Consider the following 8,618-nt stretch of genomic DNA (forward strand, 5'->3'; position numbering starts at 1 on the left):
AAGCAGATTCACCGAGAGGAAATGAAAGTCTTAATGTTTCAGTCGAATGGCCTTGCTTGGGAAATGTTAAAGTTCACTGAAGCAGCGTCGTAATAACTTAGAACATAACGCCCCGTCACATCGGTACTGCACATGGCAGAAGCAGAATATTGCGGAATAAATACAATTAGAATTACATGCGTCCATGTAATGATTCACATTCCATATGGATTACAAGTGCGAGTGGGATATCGAAACCGCGTGTTGTCGCACTCGTGTCGCTGTGCATGACGAGTTTTGATCTGAAGCCACTTGCTACTTTATACATCGTTTCGGCTTTGTGGCGCCCACTTCTGTCCCCTGTCCACATCTGAACATCGACATTGAAACACCGCAGTCGATATCGTTATGCCGTTGTGGAACGATTGCCTCGCTCTGCTGATGAGACACTGGATGTTGAAACAGACTTCGGGTGGTACGCTTGTGTTGAACCAACATGCCCTCCCAGAAGACCGTGCAGCTGCTGGGAGGTAAACAATATACCTTTGTGCTTTATGTGGAGAGACAAATGATTGAATGAGGCGTATTGGCAGCTTGTTTAATTAATTTAACATTTTACTTTTGCTGGGGTAAAATCAAGCAAGTGGGAAGGAAAGCCTTCACTTAGCTCATGCCGCCCTTTGAGAAATGTGCACTGCTGCATAGTTCATTGTGCACATTTGGCCAGACCTCTGAGTATGAGCCGGTCTTCTCTCGATACCCTGCATAACTTGGCCATGGGCGTATCGTCGCGTGATGAATGGTAAGTCTTCAGGCAGAAACACTGGTCATTTGTAAGAGTCTGGATCAGCCACCTTGGCAATTGCAAACGCACACATGTGAATTTAACGTGGGACCGCTCTTATAGTGACAAACTACATGGTGTACAAATGTTCTGGTGAAAAATGGGACTTGCAGATTCCTGATAGGTGGCAATTTTAATACAATTTTATATTTTTTAAAATCTATTTCACTGTAAAACATTTGGTAACCACTCAAACTCGATTTTTTTTCATTCTGTTCAAGTTGAAATGAGTACGTTTATACAGTGCATTGCATGTGTTCTCTCTTGACTGTGAATTCAAAACAAATACGACGAAGTGCATTACTTCGTAATGATAGTGCATAACATGTTTAAATTTTCATGATTATTAAAATAACCCCATGGTAATGGTATTAGATATTATACACATTGTTCAACCTTTCATAATGTTAATGCCTCATTGTGAATTATATAAGATCACTCCCCTTGAAAGGATATTGCCTTAGGGTGGCAAATCGTATACTCGGACTTAAGTAAAACAAACATAATCTCTTGCAGTCATCGGTGACCATCAATGAACTCCGCAATGTGAGACGCTGTCTTGGTCTCGGGCAGCCGATCATTATTCGAACCCAGATCCTCATCATTGCCGCTTGCCTTCTTCAGCCAGGAGAAGGCGACGCGGCCGCTGCCCGCACGGCGCCGGCCAACGAGAGACGACGTCTGCCGATTCGATCTCATCATGTCGGGCCAGAGTAGAAGAGTAGGCCAAGTGACCCTGTTTAGGGGCCCTCTAGAGTTGCCTCTAGCGTCAGCAGTGGCACGAGCAATTGCACGTCTGCACCTTGAGATATTATTTCGGCAAAATACATCTAAACGTTATGTACATACTTGTCTACATTTGCGAGTGACAGAATGGAATATGACATGAATCGATCATGGGACCTCCTTTGCCAGTAGCAAAATATGAGAATAGGTTTTCTCCTTTTTTCTGGCAACAAAACAGGTGTCAAGATGTTAAAACGCCATATTGAAAACTTTTGACATGAATATAGTATCAGTTAACAACCAATCAGTCGATCTGCTGGCCAGCACAAGCCATAATTAACGAGTTTCAGCAGCAATGCTGATTCTGTCAATGAGCATCGGAAAACGAAGTTGATGGTGCCTTGTGCTCCGTGTGTTGTCGTGCTCGTGCTGCTTCACGGCTCTACAATGAGTTTTCTGGTTGTTCCGCGTGTTGTTCGGCACGATGTCCGACGTTTCGTCCCACGTACTGAGAGCCTTGTCAGGAACTGAATAACTCGGTTCCGATTGCGAACAACACGTGGAAAAACTCGAACACACATCGGAGAGCCTCGTAAACTCCTCGCATTTTGTACAAACGCCCAACAATTAAACGTGACAGCTGTAGACTCATGGCCAACCTATTACACTTCATTTGCTTTCACGACGATTCACCGGCACTCTATGTCGTTTCCCATAATGCACCGTGGTGTCTGGCTGCGCGGGTGGGGAATGGGAATGTTCGTTAAGATTTTCCAGTTTTTTTTCCGTTTGCGGCGGCAGATTTAGTTGAAGCAGGCGACCGATCGTGCGCCGCTGCGAGCGTGCACGCTCCGGTGAGCATCGACTCCTCTCTGGCCGTGGGGGCGGTTGCCTTTGTAAATGAACACCGCGGAGGGATGTCCGATGTCGCTGACCTTGTTTTCTCTTGCGGCGGAGTCTGTGGGAGGTGGCGGACATTGACGACCCCGGCCATTCGTGGGATTTGTTTGAGATGCTGCTGCTGTGTTGGCCGTGGTGCACATGCACAATTAACAACAACACAAAACTCAACACATTCGTGAATAGCACTGTGGCCTTAAAAAAGAATATATGTAATTGGTAACGTTTCGGATAATTGTTCTTCCTCATAGAGGAAGGGCCATTGGCCGAAACGTCACTGAATCAAGACGTGTTCTGTTCAGGCTGCAGTGTTCTTCACGAAGGTGTTGAGTTGTGTTCGGCCAATCACGTGGGGTCTCCAGTGAGAGCGTAAACCCTAACCGCATTTATTTTAAATGTAATATCACCTCCACTCAAGGGAGTATCAAAACACTGTACACTGAAATAAAAAAAAATGTTTTAGTAAAAGCCATGAGAAAGTAGTGAGTCTTGTACTCAAAACACACGGATGCTCGTAGTGTGCGGATCACCGCCGGCAAGACATTCCCGATCCTTGGGGCAACACTTGAGAAGCCTCGAACCCAGTGCCGGATTAAGCTAGTGCGGGGCCTGTAGCATATGATGTTATAAAAGGGCCCTAAGTAAAAAAAAAAACGTAAACATTAAAACACGAAATTTTAACTTGCATAGTAAAGTAATTGTATTTTTAAATTTGCTATACAGCCAGATAATACAAATGGCTAACCTTAAACACGCAGTCGTTCATAAAAGTTGAAGGCAGTATAGTACTATAGTAACAGAGCAAGTGCAGAATCACTGAACCGGAAATTATAGCTTGAAAGCATTTAACGCGGGGCCCTTGAAAGTGCGGGGCCCGTAGCATTTGTAGCTACTTTTGCTACTGGGATAATCTGGCGCTGTCAGAACCCCCCCACCCCAGGCGTCGAGCGCAATATCCGAGGCTGGGAGAGTAAGTCGGTCCTGCCCTGCAGAGTGTCGCGTGTCACGCGATGCCGTGAAGCGACGCACGCTCCCGTCACGGGGGGCACGACGTACGACGGTTCCCGCCGCAGCTCGCGGGGAGAGCGCAGCCCTCGGGCAGCTCTGCTTCGTCGTGGCCGGCACACCTCCGTAAATCGTACGCGCGTTTTCACTTGGACTTTTCAAACCGAGCGATGAATCGCGGTTTGCATTTCACACGGGGCTTGTAAATGCCTGGCTCCTGGTTTAATTGCGCATTATACTCACTCGCTGTTTTAACAAGACAGCGCACCACTTTCAAGAGGCACTTGTTTGTACCCGATTGACAGCATTTCCTATTTCAGATCCCATCATTAGTATTAGCTATGTTGCGAGCGAGGCGCGGCATTTGTTATTTCTCAGCAATTTTCTCCGCCGTTTCCCACGGCCATTCCTTTCACTCGGGAAGAAAAAACAACCGAGATGCGAGACAACGAGCACGGATTCGAACGACACCAGCTGCTGCTGCTCGATTTAGCGACAGGAAGGAGCATTCGAGTGCTCCGTGGAAGAGACAAAGAAGGAGAAACAGGTTCTCTGGCTCCTCGGAGGGAACGAAGGGGGATCTGAAAGACTGCGGCTCTCCGCCCAGAGCTGAGAAGTGCTCCCGCAACTCTTACAGACACGTTTTTTTTCACAAAACACCGGGTTTTGCACATTGCAACAACCATACTCTTTGGTTCTTTCGGTAAAGTCACGTAGGTATAAAATCAAATAAAAATACGTGACTTTACCGAAATAACCAAAAGTATGGATTCCTGCAGTCACAAAAGCTTCAAATCAAGATTGGAACAATCATTTCGACGTTTTTTTGTGCCTCATCAACGCAGCTGGCTATTGACCGAATCTGCCGATTGTTGGCATTGATTACTCGGGTGCGGTTTTAAAATGAAAAAAATATCTTCGTGGTGCGTGGTGGCGCGCGGACGTTTGTCAACGGTTGTCAGTGGCCCGTGAGAGTCCACCACCACCACCACCACGCGACCACCACCACCACCACGCGACCCCCACCACCACCACGCGACCACCACCACCACCACGCGACCCCCACCACCACCACCACCACGCGACGCGACCACCACAGGTCCCACGGGAGAGCCGCTCAGCGCGACCATGAAGCCGGACGCAGCAGCGTGAGCTGCGTTACTTTGGTGAAGTTAAGACGCAGCGAGAACAAATTGTACGATTTTTAAAATATGCTTTTTAACAAGTTTCAATTGGTAAAATCTCGAACACGTCGAAATGTCACCATGACCGATGCTTAAAGGTGCCCACTACATTTTTCCGTCACTTCATTCCGTCTGCTGGAACCCAGCCCTCGGGCAAAGATGACACCGGCACTCGGAGTGTGGACAGATAATGTTTAGATCCAGGGGTGGAGAAGGCCTCACCACTACCCATCCTCAGCACTGCCACCTTCGCGCCTGTGGACTGCTTGCGTGGACATTGGCCCACTCCTCGGAACGGAAGGCAATGTTTACAAATGACTGGAAACAACACTTTGCTCAAGGTCGTTTTTTTTCTATTTGACAAGGAACTTGAGTTTTTTTTCTTCCCCCCGTTCGCTTCGACCCCATCCGCATCAAAGTCCTACCGCCAGAAATTCCCCCCCCCCCCATCGCAGTCAGCGGTCGGCATTGATGAAGCCAGCCTCGTCAACGGCACTGTCAGCCGTAGCGTCAGCACGCAGCAGAACTCGTACCCGCCCTGGCGGTCGAGTGTCGACTGCAGCAGCTTGGGGATGATGGGGGGGGGGGCATTGGGAGCGAGGAGGAGTGGTGGGAATCACGGCTTTGGCCATGGGAATATCTTGACTTTCACCTTGCTGTGGGCGAGCCTCAGCCTCGACGAGCATTACTGCCGAAACAAAAGGGGGGAGGGAGGGAGAGAGGGAGTGGAAATGCGCCGACTTTAATTGCGCCGGTTGTTTGTTTGGACAGCAGATGTGAGCCTCTCTCTCTCTCGCGCGCCCATCCTCGCGAGAGTACCCCGCGGCGACCTATAAATAATGGCGCTGCTGTTGCTCTTCATGTTTACAAATTGCCCGCACTGTACAGGGGGGTCGCTTGCGCTCTGCACTATAATACCGCGGGGCCTGATGAAAGAGTCGTGTTCCGAGTGGCTGGTGAGGGCAGTGCTGGGCATCCTTGCCCACTGAGCCAATTTGCACAGATTCAGCGGATTGATGTTGTGCCCCCTCGCCGCGGTAGCTTCTGTAGGGGATGACCGAGGGACGCCGTCCGCTGTACAGCGCTCTATATTCGTTTCAACGGAAAGCCATTGTGTGTCGACGTTGGGAATATTTCTAAATTATTTGCATCTAAGAGTCAATAAAATAGTATACATTCTCAAATGTAGTCCCGATCGTACGATCGCCATGAGACAAAGTTCAGATTTCTTGCTGAATGCAACCTTTCCTTGAAGAATGGCCCACGGAAGCGGATATTGCAGAACTACGTTTGAGATCCCGAAAAGTTATCTCCTTCTACACAGTAGAGGGCAGCGCTTTCCCACCCTCCCAACAATGTGAGATAAATGTTTGTTAAATGGCAGTCAAACTGATATTGTTTCGTTCTCAAAGCTGTAATTTCACCAAATGAAGTTCAGAACCAAATTTATCGTGATCTTTTTTTGTGCAGTCATTAGTGGCCGGCCTGAGGCCATCAACTAACTCCACTTGATAATCCAGTTTTATCACAGGCAGTGGTTGTAACTGGGATTTTCAAACCCAAGATCTCAGCTGTGCCGGCTCAGCGTCTCTGAACTCTGAGTGACCCGGCCACCGCCTTCTGAGTGTCACCACATCTTGAGTCATCGGTGCCGGCTGTCCAATCGCTTCACCGCCGTTGCCTCGAGAGATTTCTGAAGGGAGTCCAATGTCATGGGTGTGGATGAATGTAATTGATGACCTCTCCCTTGTATGCATGGAACACATCGACTGTGCTCATTCGGGGAGGAACGATGCCCGGATTCACCAACGCCGATTATGAAGCACACAACACGTCCACTGAATTTCAATGCGTTTATTCTCGAATTTAACCGTGACCCTGCTAATTTTGTAGAAATAACAACGATGAAAGCAACTGACATTTTTTTACCCAATAATAAAAACAAGGAACAATTTGGCAGCTCTAATATTATGAAACACGCGTTCTTAGTTTGATCAACATATGGCAGTCTATCTTAGTTTTCAATGCATTACGAGACAATTGATCAGTTTTACAGGGGGTGGGGGGGGTCTAATGAAAGTGTGAACTTAACGACTGCACATTTATATCGCATTCGTTTCACAGCTGCAACTTTATTTTTTCATTAATTTAAATCGAAATGCAGCAGCGTCAACATACAAACGATGACTGCGGGCCGCGCATTCCTCGGGACCGGCGCTTCCAGTGTGGCATTTGTGAGACGTCGATTGAAAGAGACGCCACGGCCGGTCGTCTCCCTTTGGGGACCATGCCACGGACGACAGCACACTGATTATAGAAACCGTTTGACACACGCCGGGGTCGTAGCTCACAGTCAGTGTTGAGGAAAATTTTCACGGCGCTACGTATCGTTGGGTTTTTTTTTAACTTAAACTACCCAAAGAAAAGACTTTGAGAGACCATTCCGCACCTTGCCCAACACCCAACCGCAGCAATGTTATATCAAATGGCAGGCGTGTGGATTGGCCTAATAGCGTGAACCATTTTAATAAAATTGCTATTTTAATAACATTTAAACGGAATTGTTAATTGCGTGAGAAAATGTTGCTACCGTTCGCAAAATCCAATTTAAAAATAATTCCATTTTTTTAATTGACTTTGTGCGTAAATGGGGGAGAGGGGTGGGGATTAACTCTTGGTGATATTAGAGATAGATTTTTTAGTATTTAGGGGCGATCCATTTAGTACGTACGCAAAAATCTGTCAAAACTTGACTCCTCCCTGTACGCACGCGAACGTTTTACCCCCCCCCCCACCTGCGCACGTACGCCTGACGCACCCCCCCCCCCCGAATCCCATAGAACGGCCGATATTTAATCCACACAGAAACGATCAAGGATTAAGAATATTATTGTGGTTTAAGCAAACAGATAGTGCACCGCCGGACTATCTAACTCATTTGAAAGCCAATGTAGACAAATTATTATCGAGGCTTCACCCCCCCCCTCCCCCCTCCATGCGTACGTCCTAAATGGATGGCCCCTTGCGCGACTGGCACGGAGGCGGCGAGGGGACCGTGCGGGCAATGCCGAGACGCGACTCGGGCGTGGCCACGAGCCGGCACGTCCCGCCCAACGCAGCCGGGCAGCCCTCGGCAGCACCCCTTGAGTCTTCGCGGAGCTCATTCCTGCATGGGGCGGCACGCTCAGAGGACAACCGCAGCACCGCTGCGTGTTACCACGCTCCAACAATGGCATTACTGACCCGGTAAGCAGAGGCTGAAAAAAGATCAATCACCAACCTTCACAGATAAATAACAGTATTATTTTTCCAAGTTGCTCTCTGTGCGTACTATATCTGACCTGGGGATGGGTGAGTGTACCAAACCGTACCCGGACTGGAGAATTAAGCTTCTGCCTCATTGGCTGATTGGTGTGCCCTCCCTCACCCTGCAAGGGGATCATTATCCGGGCCGCGGGGCCACACACGATGTGCGTTGCCTGCATCGTGGAAAACAACGACCAAAGGAAACCCATTGCATTGTGAGCGTTTTCATTCCATCACATTCAATATGTCAAGCACACGGCTGCACGTGTGAAGCCATTTGCTTCATCCACTGCTGGATGAGGGACTCTCCACGCAGTGTGGGTCGTGAGGCCTTCATCCAGCAGAGGATAGAGTGTGGCTGACGACGATGATGAATAAAGTTCGCTTCAAAATGTCCCGTTGAAAAAAATATTTCCCCGAATGCTGAAACATTAATTTGCTTAAATATTTACAATCATATAACATTTACTAATGAGTCAAATTCAATTTGTTAAATGTTTTTCAGAATTGTATTATGTATGCAGAATACATTATTTCACGAGATTAATATTGTGTTAATTCAACCTGTACATGTGGAAAGTATGGTATGCAGTAGAGCACACACAGCACGTGTCTGTGTGCATGTAGCCTGATAAAAATACATGGTGCTCGAGTGGTGAGCTCACTGAACTACA

At 47.9% G+C, this 8,618-nt stretch overlaps 1 long non-coding RNA gene across 1 annotated transcript; it reads right to left on the reverse strand.

Annotated features, from left to right (window-relative positions):
- Positions 1-2,497: 2,497 nt before the first annotated feature.
- LOC144932301 (uncharacterized) lies at positions 2,498-7,748 on the reverse strand. Its single transcript, XR_013636895.1, has 3 exons — positions 7,707-7,748; positions 5,291-5,326; positions 2,498-2,507 (listed from the first exon to the last, which is right to left on the reverse strand). It is a non-coding gene; the product is annotated as an uncharacterized LOC144932301 (long non-coding RNA).
- Between the last annotated feature and the right edge of the window lie 870 nt (positions 7,749-8,618).

The sequence above is a fragment of the Lampetra fluviatilis genome, chromosome 5 (assembly GCF_964198595.1).
Source record: "Lampetra fluviatilis chromosome 5, kcLamFluv1.1, whole genome shotgun sequence".
Lineage (NCBI taxonomy): Eukaryota > Metazoa > Chordata > Hyperoartia > Petromyzontiformes > Petromyzontidae > Lampetra > Lampetra fluviatilis.